At 45.6% G+C, this 15,581-nt stretch overlaps 1 protein-coding gene across 1 annotated transcript in view; it reads left to right on the forward strand.

Annotated features, from left to right (window-relative positions):
- Nucleotides 1-15,581, forward strand: part of LOC120999965 (alpha-1,4-N-acetylglucosaminyltransferase-like) — a 144,615-nt gene that overhangs the window by 47,107 nt on the left and 81,927 nt on the right. The gene's annotated exons all lie outside the window — the stretch shown is intronic.

Consider the following 15,581-nt stretch of genomic DNA (forward strand, 5'->3'; position numbering starts at 1 on the left):
TATTTTATTGAAATAACTTGTTATAAGACCCAAATGTCCTTTTAAGGACTATTGCTGTATCTGGTAACAATATAATTATTAGCGCAACCTTCACTAAATTGCGTGGAATTGTTAGAGAGACCCAAAAGTCTTTTTAATGACTACTGTTGTATCTGATAGCAATATATTTTTTTAGCGCAACCTGCGCTAAATAGCTTGCAATTGTTTGGCCGCTACAGACAGCAACATTATCTGCGCTACATCTCCTGTGTAACGTGTGCACAACATTAAAATATCTGTGACATCCAGTGTACTTTTCCGTAGATGGTGTCTGCTGCGGACATTTACATTATGAACAAAGTGTACTGACATAGGAGGTCACAATGATAGAAATTGGCACTCCAGATTACCAAGTGAAAAGGGCAATAATCAGAAAGTGGGTAATCTAAAATTTAATATTTATTAGTAATGCAGATAAAAAATAGGTTCCAAAATAAAGTGTGCTGTAGACAAACCTTGGGATAGAAATAATGTATAAACACTAGGACAACCTAAGCGTCTATCCCAAATGAAAATTGACAAAAAATACACAATAATAGTGCACGGCGGCACCAGTAACCGTTTTGTCCTACCGGTACCGCGGAACAGGATGCGGATCGATCACCACCGTCGTCAAACCTTCGATAAAGGTTTCTCCAAAACAGATGTTTGAAGAAAAAAATATGAACATCAGGCAGTGATGCACATGTGTGCAGGGTCCCTGTTAAGGCCCTATGGCTAGCTAGGAGATATATCCCTAATACTAAATGTAGGTAGCAGCCTCACCACAGGGCACTCGTCCTGACAAGGACGACCCCGTCCGGAACCTGTCCCTAGAATGAATAAACTATGTGTCCCTAAAAGAAAAAAGAACTCCCTACACGCATGTTTCACTGCCTAAAAAAACAAATTAAAAGGCAATTCATCAGGGGAGAGATGAGGGAAGACGTACTAGGGATAGGTATTAGATGGACACTAATCCCTAGAGACCAGCCTAACTAAATATGTCAGCCAGTGATGGGGGTAACCAGATGGTGGATACCTCCTTGGGCGGTCTCTGTAGATAAGGAGACTATGGTGCATGCAGTGACATAATATAGGAGAAGCTGCACATGGGCGTGTAATTTTTTATTAGCCGCTGGTGACAGCGACATTACTTGCATTATACCTCCTGTATAACGTTTGCGCATCCTAAAATTATCTGTGACATTCAGTGTACTTTTTTCATAGACGCTGCGGACAGCAACATTAGCTGTGCTACATCTCCTGTTTAACGTGTGCGCATCCTAAAAATATCTGTGACATTCTGTGTACTTTATTCCGTAGACGGTGTCCACTGTGGACAGTTACATTACCTGCGCTAGATCATCTGTATTTTGTTTGCGTATCCGATATATCAGCGACATTCAGTCTAATTTTTTTGCTGCTGGTGACAGCGACATTACCTGCGCTACATCTCCTGTATAATGTTTGCCCATCCTAAATATCAGTGACATTAATTCAGTGTAATTTTTTATTAGCTGCTGGTGACAGCGACATTACTTGCCATATACATCCTGTATAACGTTTGCGCGTCCTAAATATCAGTGACATTAATTCGGTGTAATTTTTTATTAGCCGCTGGTGACAGCGACATTACTTGCATTATACCTCCTGTATAACGTTTGCGCATCCTAAAATTATCTGTGACATTCAGTGTACTTTTTTGATAGACGCTGCAGACAGCGACCTTATCTGTGCTACATCTCCTGTTTAATGTGTGTGCATCCTAAAAATATCTGTGACTATCTGTGTACTTTATTTGTGCATAGACTTACAAAACCTGCGGTACTCTACGTGTGACATAAATGCAAGCATCTATACCATTTAATATGCGCAAGGCGAGCAGTAAGGGACGGGGAAGTGGCCGTGCTGCTGATGGTGCACGCCCTGGAAATGTTGCCATTTCGGCTTGTGGACACTGAGGCTTTCCGCAGCCTGATGGTGGGGGCCGTCATGCGTTACTCTGTCCTCAGCCGCCAATATTTTTAACAGTGTGCAGTCCCAGCCTTACACCAGCATATGTCCCATAACATCACATGTGCCCTGACCAACGCAGTTATTGGGAAGTTACACTTAACGACTGACTTATGGATAAGTTCTTTTGGCCAGGGAAGCTACATTTCCCTGACAGCACACTGGGTGAATGTTGTGGAGGCCGAGAGCGAGTCGTACCCTGGGATTGCACAGGTGCTACCGACGCCAAGGATTGCGCGGCCCTACTTCCATCAGGGTTTTCACCAGTGCCACCACCTACGTTAGTGGCTGCAACCCCCACTTCTCCTCCTCTTCCTCCTCCTCCTCCAGTTCCACCGCCGAATTATTCGCGTGCAGCACTAGTCAGTCATCAGTCGGTAGATGGAAGCAGTGTAGCACTGCAGTGGGGAAGCGGAAACAGGCCATGCTTAAACTGATCTGCTTAGGTGACAAACAGCACACTGCTGCAGAGCTGTGGCAGGGAATAAGGGACCAGACTGTGCTGTGGCTCAACCTACAACCAGACATGGTTGTGTCTGATAATGGCCGTAACTTGGTGGCGGCTTTGGAACTCGGCAAGCTCACACATATTACATGCCTAGCCCATGTGTTCAACCTATTGGTTCAGTGGTTTCTCAAAACCTCAATTGCCTGAGCTACTGGTGAAGGTGCCACTCGTGTGTGCCCATTTCCGCAAGTCATCGACAGCTTCCGCCGGTCTGGCAACGATGCAGCAGTGCTGGAACTCCACGTTCCACATGTTGGCCAAGCTTTGTGAGTAGTGAAGATCGGGAGGTGCCATATTCGATTTCGCAATATTTCGCGAATATTCGATTGAATATTCGTCTTACATTCCACAAAATCGAATATTCATCATTTATTCTATTTATCGCAAATAATGCGATTTAATTATTCGCGTATTGCGAGTTTAACTGTATAAGGCAACTTTCCTATTGGTTGGCTATCTAGAATTAACGAAGATAACGAATATAGCGCTATATTCTCTATATTAGTTAATTTTAGCAAATCAATAGGAAAGTTGCCTTTGGACAGCTCTAAGTTGGATTCGCAGTGCAAGAATATTACTTTGCCTATTTTTTAGTAAGTAATATTCTCACATTACGAATCCAACTTAGAGCTGTTCTTAGGCAACTTTCCTATTGGCTTGCTAGAATTAACGAATATAGAGAATATAGCGCTATTTTCTCTGTATTCGTTAATTCTAGCAAGCCAATAGGAAAGTTGCCTATGGACAGCTCTAAGTTGGATTCTCAATGCGAGAATATTACTTTGCCTATTTTTTGCAATAAATTGAATACTGACTCATTATTCTATTTATTGCAAAAAATAGGCAAAGTAATATTCTCACATTGCGAATCCAACTTAGAGCTATCCATAGGCCACTTTCCTATTGGCTTGCTAGAATAACGAATATAGAGAATATAGCGCTATATTTGTTATCTTCGTTAATTCTAGCAAGCCAACCATTAGCAAAGTTGTCTATACACAGAACTAAGTTGGATGCGCAATGCGAGTAATTTAAGTAAGTTTACTCGCATTGTGCATCCAACTTAGTTCTGTGTATAGGCAACGTTCCTAATGGTTGGCTTGCTAGAATTAACGAATATAACAAATACGAATATAGCGCTATATTGTCTATATTCGTTAATTCTAGCAAGCCAATCATTAGAAACGTTGCCTATACACAAAATTAAGTTGGATGCTCAATGCGTAATTTTACTCGCATTGTGCATCCAACTTTGAGCGTGGTCTAGATGATCGTAATTCTCACATCCGACAGTACATTCTAGCATGGAGGTGTTCCCATGGTGATGGGGACGCTCCATGGGCACGGGAAGTCGGCACTCGGCAGACGCGCAAACGGGCACTGACTGGAGCAGGCAAGTCCCCCGGACATGTAAGAAGAACTATTTTTGGCAAGTGGGAACAACTTTAAAAAAATAAAAATAAAAAGAACATTCTAATTAGCGAATATATAGCACTATATTCGAAGTATTCACGAATTAGCGAAGTGCAGATATTCGAGATTAAAATCCGCTAATTGAATATTCGCGCTCAACACTATTTGTGAGCAGCAGAGGGCAGTAGTGGAATAGCAGCTGCAACATGGTGGTCGCCATTCCAGTCAGCTTCCACTCTTTACAAGCGACGAGTGGGCATTGATGTCTGACCTCTGTGAGGTTTTACGCAACTTTGAGGAATCAGCACAGATGGTGAGCAGCGATAACGCTATTATCAGCGTAACCATCCCACTTCTGTGTCTACTCAAACGCTCGCTGCTCACAATTAAGATGGACGCTTTGCATGTGGAAGAGGTGGAAATGGGGGAATACAGTACACAGGGTGATAGCCAGACCACCCTCAGTTCGTCTTCTCAGCGCAAATTGGATGATGAGGAGGAGGAGCAGGAGACGGTTGCCTCCGCTACAGAGGGTAGTACCCATGGAAGTTTTATTCCATCTGTTCAGCGTGGATGGGTAGAAGAGGAGGAAGAGGATGAGGAGATTGAGAGTCATCCTTCTGATGAGGACAGCGAAGTCTTGTCTGTTGGGACTCTGGCACACATGGCTGACTTTATGTTAGGCTGCCTTTCCCGTGACCCTCGCGTTGTACGCATTTTGTCCAACACCGATTACTGGTTATTCACCTTTCTTGACCCCTGATACAAAGAGTACTTCTCATCTCTCATTCCTGTGGTGGAGAGGACGAGCAAAAGGGTGCAATACCATAAGGTCCTTGTGGAAAAATTGCTCCAAAAATTTCCAGCTGAAAACACTGGCTGCAGAGTCCGTAGTTCTTTGGCCAACCGAGGAGGGGAGACAAGGGGAACACACAGCAGTTCCAACAGAGGCAGGGCAACACTCTCTAAGGCCTGGGACAGTTTTATGACACCCCGCCAGCACCTTTAACCTAATGTGCGGCCTAGTGTCACAAGGAGGGAAAATTTTTGGAAGATGGTGAAGGAGTACGTAGCAGACCGTGTCAGCATCCTCGGTGATCCCTCAGTGCCTTACAACTACTGGTTGTCCAAGTTGGACACGTGGCACGAACTGGCACTCTACGCCTTGGAGGTTCTGGCCTTCACCCGTAATGTTTTTGAGGGTCACCAGCAGACCCTCGCTCATAATGTTTTAGAAGGTCACCAGCAGGCCCTTGTTCTTAATTTTTAATAGGGTCACCATCAGGCCCTTGTTCTTAATGTTTTAAAGGGTCACCAGCAAGCCCTCACCCATAATGTTTTAGAGGATCACCAGCAGGCCCTCGCCCATAATGTTTTTGAGGGTTGCCAGCAGGCCCTCACCCATAATGTTTTTGAGGGTCAACAGCAGACCCTTGTTCTTAATGTTTTAAAGGGTCACCAGCAAGCCCTCACCCATAATGTTTTAGAGGATCACCAGCAGGTCCTCGCCCATAATGTTTTAGAGTGTCACCAGCAGGCCCTTGTTCATAATGTTTTTGAGGGTCACCAGCAGGCCCTCGCCCATAATGTTCTAGAAGGTCACCAGCAGGCCCTTGTTCTTAATGTTTTAGAGGGTCACCAGTGGGCCCTTGCCCAAAATGTTTTATAGGGTCACCATCAGGCCCTTGTTCTTAATGTTTTAAAGGGTCACCCGCAAGTCCTCACCCATAATGTTTTAGAGGATCACCAGCAGGCCCTTGTTCTTAATGTTTTAGAGGGTCACCAGCAGGCGCTCGCCCATAATGTTTTTGAGGGTTGCCAGCAGGCCCTTACCCATAATGTTTTAGAGGGTCACCAGCAGGCCCTCGCCCATAATGTTTTTCAGGGTCACCAGCAGGCCCTCGCCCATAATGTTTTAGAGGGTCAACAGCAGACCCTTGTTCTTAATGTTTTAGAGGGTCATTAGCAGGCCCTTGCTCCTAATGTTTTTGAGGGTCACCAGCAGGTCCTCGCCCATAATGTTTTAGAGGGTCACCAGCAGGCCCTTGTTCATAATGTTTTTGTGGGTCACTAGCAGGCCCTCGCCCCTAATGTTTTATAGGGTCACTTCAGCAGCAGACCCTCACCCCTAATGTTTTAGATGATCAGCTCAACAGCAGACCCTCATCCCTAATGTTTTAGATAGTCAGATCAGCAGGCCCTTGCCCCTAATGTTTTAGATCAGGCATCTCAAACTGCGGCCCTCCAGCTGTTGTAAAACTACAACTCCCACAATGCCCTGCTGTAGGCTGATACCTGTAGGCTGTCCGGGCATGCTGGGAGTTGTAGTTTTGCAACAGCTGGGGGGCCGGAGTTTGAAATGCCTGTTTTAGATGGTCAGATCAGCAGCAGGCACTTGCCCCTAATGTTTTAGAGGGTCAGCTCAGCAGCAGGCACTCACCCCTAATGTTTTAGAAGGTCAGATCAGCAGCAGGCACTCACCCCAAATGTTTTAGAGGGTTAGCTCAGCAGCACACCCCCACCCCTAATGTTTTTGATGGTCACATCAGCAGCAGGCCCTCGCCCATAATGTTTTAGAGCAGGGGGAGGAGCTTACCGGCGCACTTCCGCCTGTCCCACAGCGCAGTGAGACAGGGCTCCCTCCACATGTAGCGCTCCTCCTCTCCTGCACACTCTGGTATGTGCAGGAGGAGGAGCTTACCGGCGCACTTCTTCCTGCCCCAGGGGCGCAGTGAGAGACGGCTCCCTCCACATGCAGGCACCAGCGCTTTCATCCGGCACCTGCAGGTGGAGGGAGCTTTCTCCCTCAGTGCGCTCACAGGTCCCTCCTCCCCTGCAGCAGTAGCAGCACGTAAGGGAGCTTCAAGCTCCAAAGGACACTTACGTGCTGCTGGAGAGGGGAGGGACATCACCACTGCCACCAATGAAATAAATGTCACATTTGGGAAGGAAGGGGGGCGTGGAGAGGGCTACAGAAAGGAGGGAACACGTCACTAACTGCAGGAAAGGACTCCAGTCAGTGTCGTGTTCCCATCTCTCCTGGGCCATCTTCTTTAAAATTAAAGGTAACCTGATTAAATAAAGTGATAAAGCCCCATCAAACCATGATAGTTTTGTTCCGCATCCAATTCCCATTATTGGGGCATTGGATGCGGACCCCTTAGTTTCAATGGAGCGGAAAAAGATGCAGACAGCACACAGTGTGCTGTCTGCATCTCTTGTGGCCCCATTATAATTAAGGGGCCACATCCAATCCCCCAATAATGGGAATTGGATGCGGAACAAAACTATCATATGTCTGTTCTGTGGCTTGTGTTGCCACCCGGCCAGTAGTTCACCAGCAAGGCTGGTATTTTAGTTTCCTTGCCGGTGCCAGAATTTTCCTGTAAGGACTGTTAGGCTCCTTTCACACTTGCGGCAGGAAGGATCCGACAGATCCGTCCTGCCGCTATTTCGTCGGACTGCCACTCCCCATTGACTATAGCGGGAGTGGAGCTACGGCGCAGCATGGCAGTGCACGGCGTGAGGCCGCCAGATGAAAAAGTCGGACATGTAGTACTTTTAGTCTGGCGGCCTCTCACCGTGCTGCGCCGCAGCTCTGCCCCCATCCCCATTATAGTCGATGGGCACAGAGCAGCGGCACGGCGAAGTAGTGGCAAGATGGATCTGACAGGGTGAGCAGCCTGTCAGATCCGTCCTGCTTCAAGTGTGAAAGTACCCTTACTAATGAGCGCTTCCATCATGGAACGCCCATTAGTACAGCCTTTACCTCCACCGCTACTTGTGCTAGTAAAAAAATAAATAAAATTACGGTACCTCCACCTCCATTTGCTGACGCTGTGGAGAACACTCCCTGCTGACTAGAAGCTCAGGACAGGTCCTACAAGACGTCATCACGTTGGAGCACCGGTCCTGAGCTTGCAGTCAGCAGCGAATGTTCACCGCAGCGAGGTGAATGCTAATTTATTTTTATTTTTTTGCAAAAGCAGAGAAGGGGGGCACTAATGGCGGCAATACTCTTACTGGGGGCACTAATGGGGACATTATTCTTACTGGGGGCATTATTCTTACTGGGGCACTAATGTGGCCATTACTAATTCTGGGACTTAACCGAGGCGCACCACTATAACGTCAGAGCGCCCCACGCGCATGGATCACATGATCGCATGGCATCTTTACTGTTGGCGTTCAGCTCGGACCTTCACCTGACTGCAGACCCAGGTATGTGGACCTTTAATAAAACTAGTTGAGTACCCCTGTTTTAGAGGGTCAGCTCAGCAGCAGGCCCTCGCCCCTAATATTTTACATGGTCAGATCTGCAGGCCCTTGCTCCAATCGTTTCGAGTGTCACCAGCTGGCCATCAATCATAATTTTTCAAGGGTGTGTATGATGACTTTTGGAAGCCTTTTCACTTAGTGCATAGTCTTTATGAGTGTAGGAGTCCCACTACCTGAACAATTGTACCACAATATGAACAAGGCCCTCCTTTATGTGATATACAGGTTGTATCGGCGTGCCTCTTCCTTGTAATTTTTGGCAGCACTTGCACTTTATATTCAAGTAAATATACAGAAAAGAATGTTTCCTCTAAAATCGATTTTATCTTTGGTTTAGTGCGTATTATGGTCAGCCTGTAAAAGTGGCATACTACTCGGATAACATCGTTCCCAGCAGCGACCTGGGAGTCCAAGATGCATCCAGACATCCTCCCTATGCTGTTCCCGAACCATTTCAGTGGTGTTTACATCAATTTCTGACCTTTCCTGTGAACCAGACACCCTCCCCTCTTCAGAGCAGGGGGTGCCGGGTTTATTGCTCGGGTTTTCCCATTGACTTTCATTGTGCTCGAGTGCTTGGTAGAGCACCCGAGGTGTTCTACTCGAGCACCCGAGCACTTTGGTTCTCAACCAACACTAGTCACCACCTTTTCTATTGACCCTGTCTTTCCTAAATAGTGTATAACCCTCAATATTTACAGCCCAGTCATGTGAATAATCCAACCATGTCTCAAGTACCATAGCCTCCAGCTCCCCCATTTTTGTAACTAGATTTCTGGCAAATTACTATTACCTGTAAAGTGAATATCCGGGATTTTTCGGTTACCTTGGTTGATGTTTGTATGTAACAGGTTCTTGTTACCAGCAGTTCTTTTTTTCATTAGTGTATTGTTTTGCCCAGTCTTCTCCCTACTTTCCTCGCTAACCCCAGCCCCCACTAAATCCCCAATGTCCCCTTCTATATCCCACTCTCTATCTACACTATCTACCCCCTTATTAGTATGATCCCCCACCCTCCCCCCAGATCCTAGTTTAAAAGCTCCTCCAGCCATCTAACCATTTTTTTCCCCCAGGGCAGTTGCACCCTCCCCATTAAGGTGCAGCCCGTCCCTACTGTAGAGCCTGTAACCGACAAATAATTTGGGCCAGTTCTTCATGAACTCAAACCCTTCCTTCCTACACCAGCTTCTGAGACACTTATTTAACTCCCTAAGCTCCCGTTGTCTCTCTGGTGACGCTCGTGGCACTGGTATTATTTCAGAAAACACTACCTTTGAGGTCCTGGACTTGAGTGTCTCTCCTAGTTCCCTAAAATCATTTTTAAGGACCTTCCATCTCCCCCTGACTTTGTCATTGGTGCCAATGTGTACCATGACCCCCGGGTCTTCCCCAGCCCCACCCAGCAATCTGTCAATCTGATCCGCAATATGCCGAACCCGAGCACCCGGCAGACAACACACTGTTCAGCATTCACGGTCTCGGCGACAGATGACCCTGTGTGTCCTCCTAATAATAGAGTCCCCTACCAACAGCATCTGTCTAACCTTTGCTGCACTTCTTTTCCCATCCTTCCTGGTTGCTAGGAGAAACGCCCTGCTTCATTGTTGCTGGTTCTGGGCTTTAATTCTAATATCAGCCAAACAGGCATATTTACTAGGGCGTTCCAGCTGAGGACTAGCCTCCCTGGCACTTTTCCCTCTACCCCTTCTTCCAACATTAACCCAACTGCTGATCTGATAGTTCTGATCTTGCCCTTCTCCTCCCACCTCCATTTCACTGACCCCAGTCAGTGCCTGCACAGTGGTGTCTAAGCCTCTCTCCAGGTCTGCAATGCCCCTAAGTGTTTCAAGCTTCTTATTTAAATCCAAGATCTGGGCTTCCAAATATGCAGCATGATTGTATCTAGTGCAAATGTATTCACCCTCAAAGGCTCTTCTGGGCACGCATACATTGAGCAGGACACACACTTAGTAGCATTGCCCATGGAGCACATGTTTAAATGGGAATGAACAGTAAAGAAGGAAAACAGTAAATATGAGCTAGTATTAGACAGTGGTGGATCCAGAGCCTGGTCTCGGGAGGGGCACTTCCCCGGGAAATAGGAGATTATGGGGCTCCTGTGTCCCCGCCCACCCTCAAACCACACCCACACATAGCCCCACCCATCTATCGTTCCCATACCTCTTACATCCAGTGAAGTCTCCTTTAATGTAGATGTTCTCTTTCTTCATCTTCTCCATTCAGACCAGACCGTCATGATGATTTCTTTCAGCCATCTCTCATCTCTGCAGAGTTTGACAGATAGACAGACATCTTAGTTTCCTACTTTTCGTCCCACCTTCTCAACATCCCATTATGCACCCCCAATACTGAGACACTGTGCCCCCCAAAACTATACTGTAGAAACAGATAAACCCCCCTGAAAATACTAGTTACACACAGATAGCGCCCACTTCAATAATTATTGAAATACAATGCCCTAAAAAACAACTGCACCCAGAAAATAGTGCCCCTGACACTAATAGTGTAACCATAATGTCCCACAAAAATAACTGTGCTAAGCTGATACTGTGCCAGGGTGCCCCCACAGTAATAGTGCTCCCCAAAATCCCAACAATAGTAATAATTCTGTGCCAGAGTGCACTTAGTAGTGCTCCTACAGTGCCCCCAACAGTAATTGTGTACCAGAATTAATAATGCTACTATAGTCCCCCAGTTGTAATAAAGCCCCCTTATAATGTGCGCCAGTACAAAAAAATGCTCCGTTGTGTGGCAGTAAAAAAATAAATAAACCTCCTCTTAGTGCCCCCAGTCAATGTTCCCAGAATGCCCTCATGTGTTCCAATGACCTGTACTGTGTGCCACTACAAAAAACACTTAGTGCCCCCAGTTGAACTAAGGTGCCCATAGTGCCCCTATAATTTGTGCCAGTATAAAATACTCCTATATAGTGCCCCCAGAAGATTCCCCCATAATGATTCTCCCCTGTCCCCATAGTGCCCTTCATAATGTGGCAGTATAAAATGCCCCTATAGACTGCCTCACATAGATGCCCCCATAATGCTTCTCTCCCCCCTTCCCCATAGTGGCACCAAAATGGGTGCCAGTATTACATCCCCCTATATAATGCCCCCATAGTGCTCTTTCCCCCCCTTTCTTCATAGTGCCCCCCCATAATATGCCAGTATATAGGGCCCCATTAGATGCCCCCATAGTGCTCCCCCCATAATCTGCCAGTATATAGGGCCCCACCCACCCCCCTTCTTGCCATACTGTACTAAAAATAATTAAAACAATAAACACTTATACTTACTTCCATGACACTGCGATGCGATGCAGGCCTCTTCCGGCATGTGTCCCGCTCTGTACGGCTCAGGCGGCGCAATGACGTCATCATGCCGCCTGCACTGTCCTCTGATAGGCTGCAGGCCTAGTGCCTGTAGCCTATTAGAGGAATGGGCAAGGGAGACGCCTCTCCCCTGCCCTCCACCGCTCATCTGTATCGCCATCCGGAGGACGGCGATACAGATGAATATGGAGATGAGCGCTTCCACAATGGAAGCGCTCATCTCTCCCTGCCGCTGCCACCGCTGCCGGCCCCGTTGCCCCTCCTCCTGGATCCGCTAATGGTATTAGAGCCTGTCTGCTGTAGTTGGAGGACTAGCTGGAATCAAGCCAACAACACACAAGGAAAATCTATCAAACCTTAGTTTCTTGCTCCTTGTCTTAAACTCCGGTTCTTTAACTCCACTTATTCAGCAGGCCACTTAGTACAGCATATGTGGACATAGTCTAATGCAGCAACAGGACAACATTTTTATGATTTTTACTATTTTTATTGTGTAAATGTGGTAAAACTCAAAAATAATATACATTTGCATTACTCTAATTGTATTAATCCATAGAATAAAATTATTGGTATCACTGTAATTATGTCAGCCCAGAGAATGAATTTGGGGGGTACTATCTCTTCTTGGGCTCTTCATATAAAGGCTCTTTCTCCCCAACGAAAGATAGTACCCCCCAAATCCTGACTTAGGCCTCTAACCCAGTTAAGCCAGTACTCTCTGCACTGATGAGGGACAATGGAGTTCTGTAACGGAATGCCTAGCACCCCGACCGGGTACCTCCGTTGATAGATGCTCCTAGTGCTTCCAGAGGACTCCAAGCACTCCACTTGACACCGTAAGCACTGCAGACCCCACGAACCGCCGAAGCTTGGTGGAGGTCTCGCCGTCTCCTACCCACCCTGGACCTACGACAAGGATCCAGGCTCCAGTGGGTGAACCTCTCCTAAATGCAGAGAGCAGGAACCATGAACAAGCTCTTACAAGAGCTTATACTCAGGGGAGTATTGTGATATATCAATCCCCAAGAGTGTAGTTATCCCATTCCCCAAACATGAGCCAAAACTTCATGAAGGTATAAAAACAGGAACTCTCTTTATTTGAACACACAAGCATTGATTTATTTAGTGCTCCCCAAAATCCCAACAATAGTAATAATTCTGTGCCAGAAGGCACTTAGTAGTGCTCCTACAGTGCCCCCAACAGTATTTGTGTACCAGAATTAATAATGCTACTATAGTCCCCCAGTTGTAATAAAGCCCCCTTATAATGTGCACCAGTACAAAAAAATGCTCCGTTGTGTGGCAGAGAGCAGGAACCATGAACAAGCTCTTACAAGAGCTTATACTCAGGGGAGTATTGTGATATAGCAATCCCCAAGAGTGTAGTTATCCCATTCCCCAAACATAAGCCAAAACTTCATGAAGGTATAAAAACAGGAACTCTCTTTATTTGAACACACAAGCATTGATTTATACACATCCTCCAACAAGGTTACCACCCACAGGGTTTTGTAAAAACAGCCAATCACATGCATTTACAGTATTCAAACCTTCCTAGCAATTGTACACAAAATCCCCTTCCCTCTGTCTGTAACGCAATCAACAAAATACAATGAGCATTGTCTGAGACACAATTAACTAACACACTGGCATTGTCTGAGACGCAATCAACAAAATACAATTACCAAACGTAATGGGCTAACTTAATCACTCACAGACAGAAAACACACATTTTTCCCCAAAACACAGAAAACACCCCAAAACCCCACATACCCCCATAATGTATACATCCATGGATAGCTCTGATCTGGGTGAACAACATATCCAAAAATCACCCAGATCCGAGCAGGGGTTCCCGAATTCCATGGAAGTCACATTTGGCCGGCCGCAAGCATGGCTTTCCTGCCCAAAACAGTTCCACAGATTTAAGCTGTGCGGCCGGTCTGTCTTCTCCTTCAAAGTTAGTATGGGCCATAATCCTGGGGCAGGAGGCTGGCAAACAGCCCACTCCAAAACACTGTGGCGAGGTTGGTTTCGCCACAAGTTCATTGGTTGAGTCTAGTGTGAGAATTAAACCAAAGTAGAGCATGATGCAAGTTTATCTTCACTAGCCCCTTGACTATAATGTTTTCATTTTTATTCTGTATGCTGTTCGTTAAACACTCTGGCAACACACGGACACAAACATTGGTTGTCTGAATAACAAAAATTAAGAAATTGAAAAAAATAAATAAAAATGCTGATCCAGAAACCACAAATTAATTATATTTACCAAATCATCTTAGAAACCAACGTGCTTACAAACTAGTGCCATTTAATTTGTCCCCTATGTGGAGTATCTGATTTCCATAGAACTCCTTATTTATGGAGCTCATTGAGCTCCTCATTCTATTGTCTCATGATAATCCCTAATTAGGAGATAAGCACATTACGAGTGGTTGACAGGATATACTAGAGACACAGAAAGGTCTTCCATGGCCAGATTCATATTTAGAAGTAGTGATGTACAAACATCGGCCCGGACGATTCACGAACGCACGAAGGCGATCAAGTTCGCTGCTGTCTCCCATTCGCTTTAATGGCAGGCAAACCTGAAAAACCTTCAGGTCATATTTGAAGCCACCATTACAAGAAGTGCACTAGTCGTCCCACAACATGGACAGTCACATATCAAAGGGGGATCAATGGCAAAAATTCCCCCCAAAAATATGTATTTTAATCAGGGGCCCTTTTTATGTGTCTTAACCACCTCAGCTCCCCTAGCTTAAACACCCTTAAAGAGGACCTTTCACTAGTTTAAAAACTAAAAACTAACTATATCAGTGGGCAGAGCGGCGCCCAGGGGTCCCCCTGCACTTACTAGTATGTCTGGGCGCCGCTCCGTTCGCCCGGTATAGGCTCCGGTGTCTACAGCTCCCTCTGTTGTACTGGGCGGAGTTTTTGTATTAGGGTTGTCCCTTGCTGCAGCGCTGGCCAATCGTAGCGCACAGCTCATAGCCTGGGAGCCCTGGGCGCCGCTCTGCCCACTGATATAGTTCGTTTTTAGTTTTTGAACTAGTGAAAGGTCCTCTTTAATGACCAGACCACTTTTTACAATTCTGCACTACACTACTTTCACGGTTTATTGCTCGGTCATACAACTTACCACCCAAATAAATTTTACCTCCTTTTCTTCTCACTAATAGAGCTTTCATTTGGTGGTATTTCATTGCTGCTGATATTTTGACTTTTTTTGTTATTAATCAAAATTTACCGAAATTTTTGCAAAAAAATGACATTTTTCATTTCTATATACATTTTTCTCTAAATTTATTGTTCTACATGTCATTGATAAAAAAAAATGCAATAAGTGTATATTTATTGGTTTGGGTAAAAGTTATAGCATTTACAAACTATGGTACAAAAAAGTGAATTTCCGCATTTTGAAGCAGCTCTGACTTTCTGAGCACCTGTCATGTTTCCTGAGGTTCTACAATGCCCAGACTGTAGAAAACCCCCACAAATGACCCCATTTCGGAAAGTAGACACCCCAAGGTATTCGCTGATGGGCATAGTGAGTTCATAGAACTTTTTATTTTTTTGGCACAAGTTAGGGGAAAATGATGATTTTTTTTTTTTCTTACAAAGTCTCATATTCCACTAACTTGTGACAAAAAATAAAAACTTTCATGAACTCACTATGCCCATCACGAAATACCTTGGGGTGTCTTCTTTCCAAAATGGGGTCACTTGTGGGGTAGTTATACTGCCCTGGCATTTTAGGGGCCCTAATGCGTGAGAAGTAGTTTGAAATTCAAATGTGTAAAAAATGTCCTGTGAAATCCTAAAGGTCCTCTTTAGAATTTGGGCCCCTTTGCCCACCTAGGCTGCAAAAAAGTGTCACACATGTGGTATCACCGTACTCAGGAGAAGTTGGGCAATGTGTTTTGGGGTGTCTTTTTACATATAACCATGCTGGGTGAGAGAAATATCTCTCTAAAAGACAACTTTTCCCATTTT

This window comes from Bufo bufo, chromosome 4 (genome assembly GCF_905171765.1).
Source record: "Bufo bufo chromosome 4, aBufBuf1.1, whole genome shotgun sequence".
In the NCBI taxonomy this organism is placed as follows: Eukaryota; Metazoa; Chordata; class Amphibia; order Anura; family Bufonidae; genus Bufo; species Bufo bufo.